The 17500-nt window shown below is 39.5% G+C and overlaps 1 long non-coding RNA gene and 1 pseudogene across 1 annotated transcript in view; one reads left to right on the plus strand and one right to left on the minus strand.

The window, feature by feature from the left end:
• LOC138049984 (uncharacterized) overlaps positions 1 to 17500 on the minus strand; it is a 326256-nt gene that overhangs the window by 155106 nt on the left and 153650 nt on the right. The gene's annotated exons all lie outside the window — the stretch shown is intronic.
• Positions 10020 to 12646, plus strand: LOC138050111 (uncharacterized; annotated as a pseudogene).

Genomic DNA, 17500 nt, shown 5'->3' on the forward strand with positions numbered 1-17500 from the left:
TCAAGGTAAAATATTCTTTTGAATTTTGCGTTTGAAGGCGAGACCAAAAGGCCCAATTTGCAATCAAGTAAAAGAATACTAAAATGGCCACCATTAAGGGAACAAGTACTCTAAACCTGAGCCCGCGATATGGTCACCTGATACTGGTCACACTGGCATACATGGAGGGGTGGACAAACGTACGTAAGGACGGACAGTCGATGACGTCAAAGCTAGAACGAAAATGTCTGGCATCGATGGGTTACCAAATTTTCTTACGGACGGTGCCTACTATTGTTATTGCGCATACGTTCTGCGCATCTCCAGATACTCTAATTTCCTATCGGTAGTGCTAACTAACGCAGGGATGTTTTTGCGCGGTTTAAATTTATGCGGATAAAGCAGAACTTAGCAAGCGCTCTTGGTATCCAAAAAGAAAATTGGGGGTAACCATGCATTTTTGAGAGATAATTAAGCTTTAATTTGGAAAGGAACGCCATACATTGCTTTGTATTTTAAAGCTTTTTGCTAATATTGTTTGATTAATTATCTTTGAAAAATGCGTCGTTAACCCCAATTTTCGTGTTGGATTTAACACTTGTTGAGATCTGCTTTTCCCGCATAATCAGTAAACCGCGCAAAAATACCTATGAAGTGTTAGGAACCGTCCTTAACTACGGTGATCCGCTCGCGCTCCTTCTCGGCTATTAGGAAAACCAGGGCATTACTTCCGGTTAATGCGTTCCCCAGACGAGACTATAATGCAAATGTCATACACAAATAATTTGCCGGGCTTTTTTGAGTCCCGTATGAAAGGCGGGTGTTTTATTCAGTTCTGATCTGGTCTGGTCTGGCATCGATGGGTTACCAAATTTTCTTACGGACGGTGCCTACTATTTTCCCACTATTTTCCCGGGGTTTAATCTTCTGGTCTGGTCTGGTCTGTTGAAAGGTCTGTTAGCTTGCTTGGGTTTTTGGGTCTTTGTCTTTGAAGAAAAAATTTGGAGAGGTTTTGAGATCGCCGACGAAAGAATAAACGGAGGAACGAGAGGGGTTTAGTCGCAGCACATTCTTATAGCCGCTTCTTTAATTTTTAACATGAAATTTAGTTTCTTGATTTATGCTCTATACTTCTGACTGGGGTCATCCAATTGTGAAGGATTTTTTACCTTTGCATTTTGACAATAAAGCTTTCATTTATATTAGCAATGTTGATGTGAGCTAGCATTATTACTGAGATTCCAAATCTAGAACGCCAACTCTGGCGACAAACGTGAGGCTAAACAAGCGCATTACTGAAATACATTTTTAGTGACTTAACGTTTCGTATGTCTCAAAATACATCTTCAGTAAGTAACCGTTAGCTAATTTTTTTTTAAATATATAAACGAAATTTGAGTACCTTATGAGGTAATATTAATAGTAACAAAAGGAGCTAATACAATACTTTACAACGATATACAAGAAACAATGAAAACAAAAGAAAATATATACCCTATAAATACATATACCTAATACACATGTAAAATGTATTAATAAAGAAACATCTTTTCGCTGCTAACGTTTTCATTTAAGGATGGCTGAAGATCACGAATAAAAAGAGTTTCCTTTATGATACAATGTCGGTCGGGCCTCCCAGTAACCAGAATTTCAAAGTGGTCCCATTTTAAGTTGTGACCGGTTGAGATTACGTGATCAAATTTATTTCAATTATGCCCTGTCCCCGCAGTTTGCGTTCTATTTCTAATCAAGCTTCGTTGGCCAAAAACGAAAAGTATCTAGGATCCTAGATCTGTTGAATTCTGAATGAATTCGGCGACGATGTGTGCTTTTAGAGTGGGATGAACAATATTCAACCCTAATGGACAAGAGGGTGACAAGAAATTTGGATGCAGTTCGTCGCTGTTTTTCCTGGTGCCTGACAAACAGCCTTGGCAGGATGCGGGACGGGAGCCCAACGAAGTGTTCGCGGAAAACGAACGGCGGGATTTGAGATCATGAATCATCTCTGGCGGGAGCCGGCGGCGTATTTGACAATCGGCATGCGGGTTACTGTTGAAAGTAGCCTTCCTGGAATTACGAAGGCATCTATAGCGTGGCTCCCTTTTTGACACACACCAACTTATTTCAAGCTCTTTGTGGGGTGGGGGCGAATAGAGAAAGGCGGAGGGGGCTTGTTTAATTTAGCAAAACACTAGTCGTGCATTGGTTCACCACTTGGTTTTGTAGTTCATAAATTCCGCCAGACTTTCAAAGTGGGTTAAAATTTTAAAACTTGTTCAAAACAGCATTTTCTGTGGGATAAAACGAAACAATTTCCTGCAGCAAGTATAACGGCAGAATCATTTGTTTCAAATATCATCGAGTCAGGGGTTTTATCATCTTCATCAAGGAGAGGGCTGGCTAAGCAAAGGATTCACGATAAACAACTTACCGCCTTAAGTCCCCCGTTACGCTCTGACGAACTTCTCAAACACAAGCTCGTGAATTTCTTTACTATGCCGGGTTCCCCGGTCAACTCAGTTGATGATGAATTTGTTTTGATTCTCTGCGGGCGGAGTACTCTCGCCGGACCATCACTTAGTTTAATAACGGTCCGAGCGGCAAAAAAATGACGGTGAACGTAGCTAGTTTCGCTCCCCAAAGCACACGAATATCGCTCCTGTATCGCATATCCTATCCTCATAAAGAGTCGGGAAAACTTCAGTTGAGTACGTTTTCTAAAGTTTAAGTTTGCGTTGCTTGTTTAATTCAGGTAAACCACCCGAAGATGCTTCAACGTGATACGGTACTCGTGAATTAAATCAATTTATTACAACAACAAAGAAAAACAATTCACAAAATAAGTTCAACAAAATAACATCACAGCTCAAACCAGTGTCGGGTCACCAGCACAGCAGTCATACGCTAAAATTGAACGTCACTTCCGGTCTTCAGTAACAATCAATCAATTTTCTTTCTTCTCTGCTGCATCCATTTTGCTGTCCACGGTGCCTGGAATCTTTTTCTTCTGCACCAAACGGTAGATTGCGTAAATAACAAGCAAAATTATGTACCAGTCAACTCCAAGTGCATATCCCGGGCATTTGACAAAAAGATAGTTCCGCATAGTGGGGAATTTAACACGAAACGAAACCCGTACGGGTGAGCATTTGACTATAGACAAAAACGTTGGTCAGCGGTCGCTACCTAGACAATTGTTTTCACTTGAATTTCCCTCGCCACAGTTTATAACATGCGCGTCCGCTTTGATTGCTATATCATCAGAATTCGCTTCAAGGAAGCTGAAGAGAAACTTAAGGACGGTGCCTACTATTATTACTGCGCATGAGCTCTGCGTATCTCGAGATACTCAGGTTTCTCAGGTTTTCTATCGGGGGTTCTTACTAACACAGGGATATTTTTGCGCGGTTTAAAACTATGCAGGGAAAGTAGATCTTAGTAAGTACTTTTGGTATCCCAAAAGAAAATTTGGGGCCAACCATGCATTCTTTAGAGATAATTAAGCTGGGACTGGGACCTCGCATGAGGTGGACGTGTTTCTGTGAGCTCCTGATAGAAAGCTTTGTAATTTGACGAAAGATGTAACTTTTTTTGGCCCTTTTAGTCATCTCCCGCTCAATAATGAGTAAACATAAAAAAGCTCAATCTGAATGCCGAAAAAGACTGCGGGAAAGTGGTTCGCAAACCGATGAAGACTTATTACAAGAGGAAGATTCCAGCGGACATTGCTGCGAAGCTAAATTCGCAGAAGTTAACACCAAACTAGACAAGATCCTTCACTCATTGACTGAGCTAGAGGCACTCAAAGATAAAGTATCCTTGCTGGAAAAAGAAAGCCAAGACCTAAAAGTTAGCACTGAGTTCGCTCAAAAGGAAATCACAGATTTGAAAGCTACAGTAATCTATGCCTGTTCCAACATGGAATGTCTCGAGAATGAGCTTACGTCGCTTAAAGAAGAGCTCGACTATTGGAAGCGCCGGTCAATCAGGTTAGAATCTTACTCTAGGAGGGAAAATATTAAAATATTTAATGTCCAGGAGACTGCTGATGAGAACACAGAAGCTGTTGTCAAGAAATTTCTGAATGAAAACTTGAAAATCCCACAGAATGATGTCGACGTAATTCGCTTCGAGCGAGTCCATCGGTTACCCACGAGACAGAGCAACAAGCCGAGACCGATAATTGCTAGATTCAGTTTTTTTAAAGTGCTACTGTGATCAAATTTTTATTCCTTGAGTTTTTTGGTTTATCACATAGGGTACCATGAAACAATAAAAACGCTGTTTACCGTTTGGATATATCTGCATTAGTTCCGGAGATATTTAAGTTTGAAAAATGTGTAAAATATGCAAATGAGAAGGCTGATGACGTCATTCACCCAACCCAATAGAACATCAAGAATATAAATAGAGCTATCTCGGTCAATTTGCAACAGAGACCATTGAAACTTGGTGAGCTGATAGTTCTGAAGGCAACACACCTACGACTGTAAAGAAATTGGTTCCCATGGCAACTCACTCTTTTCCAGTCCCCTCCAACCTGATTTCAATATTTTGGTGATCTCAGGCTAGAAATACATTTACTAAGGCCACAAACTCGACCTAACATCTTTATATGCTGGCAGGATCATGCAGATGAGGCACCATTTGCAAATATCAAAACAGAACGCCAAAGGTGGTCTGCAAAGCTTTTAATATCAGGGAGGTCTGGAACCCAGTATGTTGCCATGGTAACAAAAATGGTATGCTCATATTGTGGAACACATCTACTAGAATCTTAGTGCAAAGAACCAAGTATTTCTGATACAAATTGGCTGAGATATCTTTCTCCATCATACTTGATCAAAATTTGGTAGGGTTTATGACGTCATCACTTGGCTAATTTGCATATTAAAAAAAATTCAATCTATCCAGAACAAAAAGAGATATTTGAAAATGGTAAACAGCATTCTTCTTCTCGTACAGACTACGTGTTTATGTGCCAAAATGGCTTCGATAGGGAAGATTCAAATTTCGTCACAGTAGCACTTTAAAGATAAAGAATTTGTCTGGTCCTTTATTAAAAATTTAAAGGGTTCCAGCACCGCAATTGCCAACGACTACCCCAAAGAAATCGAAGGCATTCACAAAACTCTATATCTGGTACTTAAAAAGGCCAAGCAAGAAAAGAACACCGCCTTCTTTAAAGTGGACAGGCTGATAATTAAGGGGAGGTATACAGAGGAATTGAAACAAACAATCTCCCATTCTATGGTTCAATTATGTAAGTTCTTGGTGGGGGAGGACTAAAGCGCGGCTGCAGAGACGCTCCGAATAAACTGTCGAATGTTTGTTTTTGTGTTTTGTGTACATCCTACTAGTTTAAGTGTAAGCGTAAGTTTGGCTGGTATTTGTTGTTGTTCAAATGTTTGGTTTAGAAATTGTTTTCGTGCTGTTTTTTCAGTCTACATAAGCAGATTTCGCTTTTTGATCAGGTCTAGCTTGCATGTGAAGTTTTGTTTATTTGTGCTAACAAAGGTAGTTTTACCTCTAACACTTGATGACCGTACCTTTAATTATCTTATTCACCTATCAACGACAAATCAGGGATTGGATATATCTCTTCTCCGGTTCAGGCTATGTAAACAATTTGGATGAGTGAGTCAGTCAAATTATTATCCGTAAATGTGAGAGGCTTAAGCAATTTTAAAAAGAGAAGAGCCATTTTCACTTGGTGCCGAAAACGGAATGCAGATTTTATTTTTTTGCAAGAAACACATTTAACAATAGAACATGAAATGTCTTGGAAACATGAATGGGGTGCAGAAATAATAAGCGCCCCTGGGACTTCTGACGCTCGAGGGGTAGCAGTTCTTTTTAAGAGAGGTGTTGATTACAAAATACTCTCGAAGCAGTTAGACCCCGAGGGGAGGTACATAATTCTCAAAGCGGAGATTCAAGAAAAGCCTTTGGTTCTGATTAATGTATACGCACCGAACAAAAATACAGAGCTTACACCTTTTTTCACAAATCTATTAAATTTGTTACAAAATGAAAATTTAGATTCTGAAGAGAATACCATTATCGGAGGGGATTGGAATTGCCCTTTGGACCCCGCTCTGGATAAAAAGGGTGGCATTTTAACTCCCAGAAAAGCCGTTATATCAAGCATTGATTGTTTACAGAATGAATTAGACCTAAGAGATATATGGAGAATTAAGAATCCTGGAGTTAAGAGCTTTACATGGAGTCAACAACGTCAAAAAATCTTCTGTCGTCTTGATTATTGGATGATTTCTAACAATTTGCATGACTGTGTCAAAACAGTGAAAATAATCCCAGCAATCAAAACTGATCATTTCGCAATTTGCTTAGAACTTGCTTTCTTAGATAATAGCGCACCAGGCCCAGGCTATTGGAAAATGAATTGTAGTATGTTGGATGATGATGTTTATGTGGAAACAATCTCAAAAATGATCCCTGCCTGGGTAGAGGAAGGTCGCAGAGAGCTTTCGGACTATCGCTGTGTCTGGGATTGGCTGAAATATAATATAAGAAATTTTTCCATACAACATTCAAAAAGAAAGAGCAAAATAATAAAAGAAAGAGAAATGAACCTCCAAAACAAATATAACAAAGCAAAACAAAGATCTGAGAACGACTCAAATGATGCAAACTCAACTCTTCTCTGGATAGCTCAGGAAGAACTGGAAACATTTTATGAAAAGAAAGTTGAAGGAATAATAATAAGGTCACGAGCCAGGTGCTACGAACATGGTGAGAGAAGTTCTAAATATTTTCTTAATTTAGAGAGAGAAATCATGTGAAAAAGCATATTCCCAAACTAGATATAAATGGAGTCCTCACCACAGATCCCCTCAAGATTTTAAATGAGCTGAAGCGTTTAAACAAGAAATTATATAAAAGAATTAATAAAATGTCAAATAACAGTTAGACAATCTCACTTTTTCTAGATAATCTCAATATACCCAAGTTATCAGAAACAGATAAAAATTCTTGTGAAGGAAAAATTTCTGTTAGTGAGTGTCATAAATTACTAGATAGTTTTCAAAATAACAAGACGCCAGGAAATAATGGGATTCCCATTGCGTTTTATAAAAAATTCTTGTTCCAACGGTAATAGCAAAATGGCGTCCTGGGTTGATGACATACACGATCTTCTTTCGTGATTATTTCGTAGGTTTTGTCGATTAGTGATTTGTGCCTGTCAATACTTCATCACGTTGTATTTAATTCCTGATATTTATTCATCAAGACGTACTTAAAACTACTCATATTTTGATAATAGACCATTTTACAGTTGTGGCTAAGTTACCAGGCCTAACAATGGAAGCGAGGCTGCCGGTGACCCTGTTTTGATACAAACCTTCATGCTTTTGTATTGTTAATATGGACTAATATAGCGTTACAACAACACAATTTACATGATAAAAGCAGTGAGGTCTGTATGAATGCAAGGTCACCGGCAGCCTCGCAGCCATTCATAGGCTTGGTCGCTGAGCAAACAACTGTAAAATGGCCTATTCAAAATGTGGCTGTTTCACAATGTGATCACTGACCCAAAGAGAGGTCATGAATGAAGTTATTTATTCAGTTGTGGATTAGAGATTTTTCCAAATATGGACTTCACTCATGCAGATTTTGGCGGAGAAGTACCCAGAAGTACCGTCATTTTCTCATACTTTCGGGGTCGAAGATTTTATCAACATACACCAGCTTATGAGCTCGCAAGTGGCACTTGTGATTTGATCATTGCATTTAAAAGCGATCGCCCAAACGCGGATTTCAGATTTAACTCAACCTCGTTCCCAGGGTCTCTCTTCTGTGCCTCCCTTGGTCGTTGGAAGAGAGACCCTGGTTGCGGCTGGTCACGTGACCACCCAGAATTTGGGTGGTACGAAAATCTGCTGGAAGGGTGGGGTAACAGGGTTTTTGATTGTCACAGTGACATTTACTAAGGCAGGGAGAGAGCGGTATGTCGCTTAGTCCTGTTCCGGGACTCCCTCTTACCCCGCCCTGAAAATGGGCATATTTTCAGGGCGGGGTAAGAGGGAGTCCCGGAACAGGACTATATGTCGCTTGACTCAGTAGTTTTCGCACTAAAGTCATGTTTCAAAACCAAACACCAAATAAGTTCTTTTACTCTGCTGACTCAAGTTTATGTAGGGTTTACAAGATTAAAAAGCCTCCGGGTGACAAAAAACAATCTCGCATCCAGCGGTGCTAGGAGTAAAGAAAGGAATCGACGCTGATTCGCCGGTTATTTCCGAGTGGGAAAGAGCTCGAGAAAGCATCAGCCAAATCATTGAACTTGACACCAAATTTTTCTTCCGACACGCAGTGAAGGTATAACATATATGCTGAAGAGCCAAAGCCTTGACACCAAAGTCTGTTTGTAAACACAACATGGTAGTCTCCAGCACTGCTCACCTCTACATCGATTACGTCACGATTTCAGTTGATAATGTAAAAGGAATCGTTATGCATCATGGGATACTATTCATTCCTCCTCTGGGTAGACTCGATACAAATCAATCCTAAAAATTCGATTTATTTTACTTCCTACAAAGTGTTCATTAGTCATCTACTCGTTTATTCCTTGCTTTAACTGCATTTCCTTCTTTGCCGTAAAAATTACGCAACTGCGCGCCTCAAAGGCCTCAGGTCGAGTCCACTGCACTTGTGGGTACAATACATGTTAATTACATCACGTACTTAACCTCTACATCACAGTCGCTGGTCGATGATGCTAAATTTGTTGCCGACTGTACACACTAGCAAGTTTTCCTTGACAAGTTTTCCTTGGGTTTTGCTAAAAGCAGGCCTCCGGGCCGCCGGGCCGCCGGGCCGTCGCGGGCCGTGGGCCGCGGGCCGCTGGGCCTTCGGGCCGCCGGGCCGCTGGCCGCTGGGCCGCGGGCCTGCTTTTAGCAAAACCCAAGGAAAACTTGTCAAGGAAAACTTGCTAGTGTGTACAGTCGGCAAGTTTTCCTTGACAAGTGGACTTATCAAGGAAAACTTGCTAGTGTAAATGAGGCTTAAACGTTTGACCATGTCTTACCATAAGAAAGCTGTAAAAGCCTGGTTATGTCTCCCAGGTTTTCAGCTTTCCTTCTGCTACTTTAACGAGCACGGGATTTTGGCTGCAAGCCCTGCTCAACGTAAGCAATACTTTGTCTCTCCAAATATCGTTCATGCTGTTTTAATTAAGGATATTACTCAAGTTCCAAGGTTAGCCAAGCTTGCACGCATTTCTTGAGTGACATACATGAGGGGTTAATTAGAGGGCAACCCTAAAACCATGAATCCGGACTCCGGAATCCGGAATCAAAGTACAATACCGAGAGTAAAAACTATCCTAAACATTCATAAAAGCTAACCTTAGGCCTAATTAGGCGTAAACAAACGTTTTTAGGCCTAATTAGGCCTAAGGTTACATAAGAACAATAATAAGGAATTTGTGGAAAATTACAGATCAATTTCCCTGTTACCTATTCCAGCAAAATGTTTGGAGCGTCTTGTGCATACTGCTATTTATGCACATGTTTCGCCTTATTTATCTGAGTGGCAGCATGGATTCGTAAAGGGGAAATCTTGTGAGACACAATTGGTCCTCACTCATTATCAATGGGTCACAGCTTTGGACGAGGGACGACAGGTGGATGTTGCTTTCTTGGACTTCTCCAAGGCTTTTGACAGAGTGAATCATTCAATCTTACTGCGGAAGCTCTGTAGTTTTGGAATTTCTGGCTCCCTACTACAGTGGTGTGAGAGTTACTTGAGTAATCGTTGGCAAAGAACTGTGTTGGATGGTGTCTCCTCCACCTGGTTAGAAGTTCCGTCTGGTGTCCCACAGGGCTCCATTTTGGGGCCGTTATTTTTTGTAGTTTTTATTAGTGACTTACCCGATGTCGTTCTCCCTGGAAATACTATTGCACTTTTTGCTGATGATTGTAAAATTTCAAGAGTCATTGATGATGCTAGTGATCAATTTTGTTTTCAGCAGGACTTGGATAATCTTCATCAGTGGAGTATTCGCAATGCCATGGTTTTTAATGTCAAAAAGTGCAAAGTTATGAGATTAACAAAGAAAAGGCAACCTTTAGTCTCTAATTATTCCTTGGATAATTCTCCTTTGGAAGAAGTTAAAGAATTCAAAGACTTGGGAGTTACAACTACTGATAATTTTAACTGGAACTCGCACATTGATATTATTGTGTCGAAAGCAAATAGAATGTTAGGGTTAATTAAAAGGACGTGTAGAGGTCTGGACGATACTAAGACTCTGAGAACTCTCTACTGCGCATTGGTTCGATCGAATGTTGAATACTGCTCTGTGGTATGGTCATACTATACCAAAAAAAACATAGAAAAAATTGAAAAAGTACAAAGAAGAGCAACCAAGTTCATTTTCAAGACTGAGGACAATTATGAGACCCGTTTAAAGAAGCTAAATTTCATGTCAACAGGAGAATTCTAGCTGATGTTACTTTTTTATATAAAGCTCTCAATGGAATAAGCAATGTCAATATTGATTCTTACATTGATTTTTATTCTGATGCTGACCGTTATTCATTTAGGAAATACGATGATTTAACTCTTAAAAAGAAATATGCAAGAACAAACCCACTCAAATATAGTTTTTTTCATGGGATAGTTGACTCCTGGAATCTTCTGCCCTACGATATTCGTAAGGCAGTAAGTGTAAATATTTTTAAGCGGGGAGTTAAGAAGTTTTTATCGGACAATACATTAAATTAGCTATCCATTGTTGAATTATTAATTTTATTTTGATTTTACTACAGTATTTTCGTATTTTGTATTAGTATATATTCATTGGTGATCTGTTCTTTTTATGGGGTCTTGGACTCCTTTACGGATTATCCATATGGCTATTAATATTATTCTTATTAGCATGTGTTACCTTTAATGCCATTAAATTGTAAAAAATAAAAATAAAATAAATAAAGGTTAGCTTTTATGAATGTTTAGGATAGTGTTTACCCTCTGTTTGTGATTCCGGATTCCGGATTCTGGATTTCCGGATTTCGAACTCCTGGTTTTAGGGTTGCCCTTAATTGGAAGTATCATATGTTGTTTGTCGTCATTGAAATGGCGGCGAATTCACTTGTCAAGGGACGAAATCCAACTTTGGATGAATCAATAGCCTCTTCCATTGTTATTTTCCAGTGCAAAAAGTGTCAGAGCATCTTGGGAGATTCTTCTACCTATGTTGGCTCGGACCGAGAGCTTGAGGTCATCTGTGTTCATGGTATGTACATATGAAATAGGCAAATTAACCGGTTCTACAAGTTCGTGTGCCTGGAATTTATTTTGACATTTCGTTAGTTTACTAAGTCTGACGGAATTCATCACATTGCAATTAGATGCCACATTTGAATAGATTGGAGGCTTGATTAAATTCCGAGTGAAAACATCGATAATTGCGGAAACTTTTTTTGAAGCCCGGCGTTGTCAATCAATGGTTTCCGATAATCGATAAAATCAATGATAATCAATAATAATCAATAACAATTAATCGATTGGTATTGGAAATCGATAAAAATCGTAGACTTAAAGTTGTGTGAGTATCGATTTCTATTGATTTTCATCGATTGTTATCGATTATTATTGATTATGAAATTTGTCATTTTCTTAAATAAAACGCACCATATGAATGAACAAATCGTTCAGTTATCTTTATTTGTTGTGTTATATGTTAAATTTGTAGCATTTTTACCCCTTATTACTATTAAAAGGTCACTTAAATTACTAGACTCTGATCGTCTCGAAACAAGAACAAAATTGTCTTCAAGTCTCTCCAGTGTCACTCTCTTCCAGCTTGTTAATTGGTTGAGGAAATTGTTTTTGTCTGCGCTCACTGTCATGCTGCCTGCATATACGCATGCAGGCCAAGAACATACATCTTGAACATTCACTTCAAAAGGGCATTCGTGATAGCCCTTGACGACACAGCGCACTGACAATTCAACTTGCTTCGCCATCTCTGGAACAAGCAAACTCCGTAACAAGCGTGTTCTGGGAATCCCGGTTGAAGTGCAACGATAAAAGTGCGGAATCGAATTACCCAATTACCCTGGACGTGTAAATATGCCCGGGACCAATGAAGCACGCCCACGCTAACACGCGCCAGAAAGTTGCATAATGAATTATTAATCAATGATTTTCTATAGAAATCAATGGTAATCAATAGCAATTAAGACTCCGAGTGTGAGTATCGATTATTATCGATTGGTTGCACCAATCAATAACAATCAATGGATTGTTATTGATTATTATTGATTGTATTGATTGCAATCAATCGATCGGAAACCATTGATTGACAACGCCGGGTTTGAAGACAGTTTGCCCGCGCGTGGTCCTCCAGCGAAATTCTAATGCTTTCAAATCGCCAGAAACCTACTGTTACGGACCGGACGCAACATTTACTGGCATACGTAAAATAAGACAGCCAGTTGGCTCTGTATAAAAGGCTTTCAGGCAGGTGACTACCTTTCGTAGAACATGAGCGATACTGATGGGGAAAGGGTGTTGTCACTTTGAAGGGGGAGGTTATTGAATGTACACTGTATCACAGTATAACTTTTTTTTGTGTACAGTTCTTCCAAGTGGCTGGTGCTTGCCTGTGAAATTCCCTATCAATTAAATCTGTCAAAATAATCCCTGCTTGGGACCATGGGCAAGAGCTCAAAGGTTGAAAGCCTTGGTGGGACAGTCCCGTCTCACTAAGCTGAAAAACACTATTGAAAAAACCTACTGGTTTTCTACTGACGATTTTCTTTTAAGGCCCTTTTCCTTACTTTCAAGCCCTGAGCAAAATTGATTCCCCTGTACTTGCAAAATCTCGTTCAGGACTACACACAAAATGATGTCTGAGACCTAAGTCACATTGTAACTCTGAACTTGTACATTTTTGTGGTATGAGGTGGGGAAGCATAACTGAAGGAAGCTTGTGCTTGAAAATTTCCCTTTCTGTCCCCTTCCATGTAGATGTACGTAAACCTGTGATCAGGCGCACTTTTCTTTAAAGAGGTTGGGAAAAGGTAGGCCTGATACAATGTTTCAACAAGTTGCCTACCCATAGTCCAGAATCTGGACTTTACTCTGATTGGCCAAAAAACAATAGAGCTCTTGGAGCCTTGCTCCGATTGGCTACATAAAATACAAATCATACTTTAGTAAAGTTGGTTAACATCTGATCATATTATGGCCACTGAGAAGGAGTTGAAGAGATGATGTTTAGGCTCTGCTTTCAGCTGCTGTTGCTGCTGTTTTTTTCAAAAACCTTTAAAGGATGAGGGGTTAGAATGCATTAGACTTTCGAAAAGTCCTTCGTCTAGATACGCGCGGAACGAAGGACTTTTCATACTTGATTGGCGCCAATTTAGCGACCCAAAAACGGGTCGCTGAGCTAGGCCAGTCAGAGTAGTCCTCGTGGACCCCAGGGGATAGAGTTGTCAATCAAAATTTGCCACACGCAGTGAAACGTGATTTTCAAACATGCTACTAAGGCCACCGGATATTCCAAATTACGCGACCATCAGAGGAAAATAAGTGAAGAATATCTGTCTTGCATAGATCTGTTTGTGTCTTCTCCAACCGGAGCTGGGAAAAGTCTGACCTTTGAACTAGTCCCGTACGCTTTTGGTCGTTTACTTGGAGCGGGTGGCAATGCTATCGTCTTCGTAATTCTTCGACTGATTTCACTCACGAAAGATTTGGTCTCTAGCGGGTCGCTATTTAGGAGACAACACATTTAAAATCTTAAGTATAAACGGGTGTCTGGAAGTCCCGAGGCGATTCTCAACGACTATCAACACATTTTTCGTCGAATGGAACAAAAAATTTTAAAATGCATGTGTATTCATCGACGAGAGTCATTGCATCGCTAAATGGTAAGCTTAAGTTTCACTAAGATGTATCTTTTAATCCCGATCTAGTACGTCTCCTACACCTGAAGCGTACCTGATCTTTCATGAGTGAAATCAATTGACTTTCTTGGCGATTCGAAGCTTTCCCTTACTTGCTAATCTTTCGAATATATTAGTCTTTCGTTTCTATCAGCACAAATCACGGCACAAGTGTTAGTCCAGAAAATACCACTGGAGATCTCCTTCCAAGCGGCGACTCGAGATTGAAAAAAAGCTTTCGTTTTATTTCATCTTTGTTTCTGATACCTTTAGCACAAAGTTAACAAATTTCCTCTTTCGATTTCGTAGAAACAAACATGTTCGACTGTTTTCGTCGGATTGCGCCATCAAGTTCAGGGCTTGCGAATGACGTCATCCCCTTTTTGGCGCGAGACGCAAATGAAAACTTTGCAAGCAAGACAAGTCGACCTCTCGCGATTTCGTCGCTCGCTCATTCCCTTCGCGTACGAAAAATCACGATTCGCTCGCCGTAACATTTTCTTCTGGGTTATCGTGAGGTCGACTTGTGGCAAGTCTAAGAATGCATCTGAAGAATGGTTTGTGTGAAAGAAGACATGAAAGTTGTACTTCCTACCAAATTTGGCAAGTGTTAGTGCTTAGTGCTGCCACAATTGGGGAATCAGCCGGGCTTTACAGAGAAATTCAACATTGTTTATGGAAGCGCTGAACAATGGTTTAGTGACACTTACAAAATAAGAGTTGAGTAGTTGCTTTTCCTTGGAGATATTAAATAAAGTTTCTTGTACAGTTAATTGCGCCTGATAACATGAAGGATTCGACTTTTTATGTGATTTTATCTCGAAATTCTTTGTTCCTTGATGATTTAAACAGAAAAACCACTTCAAATGTCAAGCGGGATTTTCAGCAGTAGCTTTGATTATTTGGATAAAGTCTGACTTTGCAGACATTCCAGCTAGAGTTCTAATTTTGTTTTTGTTGTCTTCCCTTACATCGCACCGTGCAGGTAATTTCCAGTGAAATCTAATTGGCTTACAGTTATAGTATGCCACAAGATAACATCACTCTTGACAGTTGTCAGGCATATTTTGCCCACTCTAAAGAAAAGTACACCGGATCGCAGGTTATGTAGATTTTTGTGGCTCTTTTATACATTGTGTTACGGTAACCGTTATTATTGATCCTCCCCTGTTAGAGTTGTAGCATCAGCCCTTCTTCCTGTAACTAACTATCCCTGAATTCACGAGCATGTAAACATCTATAAAACAAGATTTTACTGTGTGATCAGTAAAATATGTGGAATGTGAGTACTCACAGTAACTAAGTCATTCATGTCACAGTTTTGGCTAGGTTACTGCTTTACAGTCCAGTGTTCAAGGTTGACACAACAATCAATGTTTTGTTGTAGCAAAGTCTAAAATATTTAAACTCTGCTCCTACAACAAGTTGCAAAGTTGTTGAGACACTCCTGTTAAAAAAACATCTTTTCTAGCTTCCAGTACCCACCATATCTAGAATTTCAACCTCTCCCACTTCCCCTCCCCGCTCCCCCTTTCAATGATGGCTGTTTAAGTTTTCAATATTTTTTGTCTTGCTAGCAACACTGATAAAGGGGGGAGGGGGGCTGCAGTGTGGGAGATAATACACTGGGCGAAAAAATAGATTTGATTTGAGATAAATGTTGTGCAAATATGATTCAAATATGACATGTCATATTTGTCCATATTCAATTGACCGACAAATATGATATTTATCCTTAAGATAAATAGGATAATGATGCATTTGCTCTGATTACAAATATAAATAAATGTGGTGTAAACGTAAGACAAACATCACATTTGTTCCACTTAAATGCAGGCAAACATGTTTAAAGATGAAATTTGTTGGGGGGCAAATGTGGATCTTATGTCATCTTCAAACAAGGGGAATATATATTTGGGTTTGTCTGAAATATTTTTTTCAAAATCCTGCAATTTCTTGATTTTGTATGTTGCTTAGCTTGCAGTAAGGTATTTAACTTAACAAAACTATTTTTGATTCTGATTAATAATTGTCTATGCACGATGAGAAACAGATTTGAAAGACAAGTCAATTAAAAAAAAAAGTCAGACAGAAATTCCACCCATGAATATATGTTGTGACATGTTTTATTAAAAATCCTGCATTTTTTTAGGAATGTTGCTTCAAAACATCTTTATCTAATAACACTTAGAGTTTCTAAATAAAGTGTGGTAAACTATGGGTTGGTACATTTCGCTGACCCCCAGTCCATGGACTACCACGATGGACTACCGAAATGGACTCCCTAAATGGACTGCTAAATGGACTACCGAAATGGACTACCTAAATGGACTGCTAAATGGACTACCAAAATGGACTACCCTAAATTACCTACCTTGAAAAATAAAAAGATTACTAAAGCTTGGTTGCTTTGATCGATCTCCTCCATCTTTTCTTGGTAGGTACGTTATGTATAAGGACACATTATGTACCGATAGTCGCCCATCACTCTCTATCAATTCTCCCCATCCTTAGTACTGAGCAACCGTTCGTAGGAATGATCAATTATCCCTAGCAATGATCTTTTGTCCCTACTAGTGATAGATTGTACCTTAAGCAATGATCGACTGTCCCTAGCAATGTTGTTTTTTCCCTACTAGTGATTGACTGTCCTTAAAACTGATCATGCATCTGTCGCTGGCAATGATCGACTGTCCTTCCTAGTTTTAACTGAAGTGAGTGTAGTGTAACGTGAAGTGCTAGATTTCTATCCCATGTGAACCATGTGAGCATTAGCCCTAGTGATGGAACTGGGCCCACACAAGGACAGAGAAAAACTCTGACCAGGATGGGAATTGAACCCAAGTGCTACACGGCCAACGTTTGTATAAACGTAACCTTTCCTTGTCCTTACTAGTGATTGACTGTCCCTAGCAGTGATCAATTGTCCCTAGTAGTGATAGACTGTCCCTGGCAATGATCGACTGTCCCTTAAGTACTGATCAACTTTCACTAAAAGTACTGGTTATAACTTCTTTCCTATCCTTGGTTTAGACTGTGGCCATTTGTTGCCATGCTGGTGCCATTAACTTTCACCAGTCGTTGTTACCGTATTTGGAAAGTCACGTGACCTGAACACAAAAACCCTTAAAACTCACACAGCTTACATCTTTCTCTGATGATACCAAAGCCAACGGCTGGATTGCATTCACATACAAAATCTGTAGTACTTATAGGATTTCTTGAATTCATTTTACTGACAAACCTATGATGTCACAAAAATTCTATAATGACAAGACAGCTTTGTTAATAACATGAATTTTAACACAAGCCATGCTTCCAACAGAATTTGAATCCGAATGTATCCTAACCATTGCTTTAATTTCATTAGGGTTATGTGTAATCTGTGTGAGTTTTTAGGGTTTTGTTTCCGGGTCATGTGACTTCCCAAATCTGTTAGTGATTGCAAAATGTTTCAGCAAACTTCATTAGAAAAAAAAATGACCTAAAATGGAACGAAAGGAAGTAAGGCAGCCCAAGATACGATGGATTGAAGTCGTCCAGAGTAACCGTTGTGTAGTTAGGTCTCTCCCCCCTTAAAGCAGACCCAT

This window comes from Montipora capricornis, chromosome 5 (assembly GCF_036669925.1).
Source record: "Montipora capricornis isolate CH-2021 chromosome 5, ASM3666992v2, whole genome shotgun sequence".
Classification (NCBI taxonomy): domain Eukaryota; kingdom Metazoa; phylum Cnidaria; class Anthozoa; order Scleractinia; family Acroporidae; genus Montipora; species Montipora capricornis.